At 70.0% G+C, this 670-nt stretch overlaps 1 protein-coding gene across 3 annotated transcripts in view; it reads left to right on the top strand.

Moving 5' to 3' along the window:
* Positions 1-136: 136 nt before the first annotated feature.
* Positions 137-670, top strand: part of ARHGEF18 (Rho/Rac guanine nucleotide exchange factor 18) — a 55,112-nt gene continuing 54,578 nt past the window's right edge. The window contains exon 1 of one of the 3 annotated variants that reach the window (XM_019513643.1): positions 137-155. The gene's annotated coding sequence lies outside the window, so the exon portion shown is untranslated. Of the gene's footprint in view, positions 156-582; positions 643-670 lie in introns of those variants that run through there. The other 2 variants (XM_019513642.1, XM_019513644.1) reach the window with 2 other exon arrangements.

Raw genomic sequence — 670 nt, 5'->3', positions numbered from 1 at the left:
ATGTAAATTGCCAGGGATGAAGGAGAAGGAGAAGGAGCTGCAGGACGGGTGGAAGGTCAATGGGCACCAGCTGGTGCTGGGGGTTTTCTCGAGCAGCGCCAGCTGCTCCCTATGCGCCAAGCCCCTGGGCAACAAAAATGGTCTGCAGTGCCTCCGTGAGTACGGCTGCCCCCCCCAAACTGCTAACGAGCTCACGTGGCCTGGCTGCCTCCCCAAACTGCTAACCTCACCCGCCCCCACTAACGACCTCACCTGGCCTGGCCGCTCTCGTCACCTGGCCTGGCCACCAGCGACTGCACCTGTGCTGCCCCCCAGGCACTAACCGCCCGGCCCAGCTGCTCCCCCGACCCCTCCGCTGCGCAAGGCCAGGCCTGGCCAGGCCTGGCCGCGTCCCAGCCCGCTGCCCCCCCACCCCGCTTGCTGGCTCCAGGCGCACTTGCCCCCGCAGGCAGCAGGAGCACGGCTGAAGGGAGCTCTGCTCTGCACTGCGGGGCGGACCAAGCCGGCCCGCTCTGCGCAACACGCGCAACTGCCGCCCCAGAGGCGGGGCCAAGGCTGGGGGTGGGGCCGGGCAGCCAGCGCCTGCGCCGTGACTTCCGATCACTTCCGGGGCGAGCCTGGCCCATGGCCTCCGGCACGGCGGTAAGAGGCGTCCCCGGCAACCCCCCCC

This window comes from Gavialis gangeticus, unplaced genomic scaffold (assembly GCF_001723915.1).
Source record: "Gavialis gangeticus isolate Ggan-Ray unplaced genomic scaffold, GavGan_comp1, whole genome shotgun sequence".
Lineage (NCBI taxonomy): Eukaryota > Metazoa > Chordata > Crocodylia > Gavialidae > Gavialis > Gavialis gangeticus.
This window is presented reverse-complemented; position numbering and strand designations above follow the sequence as displayed.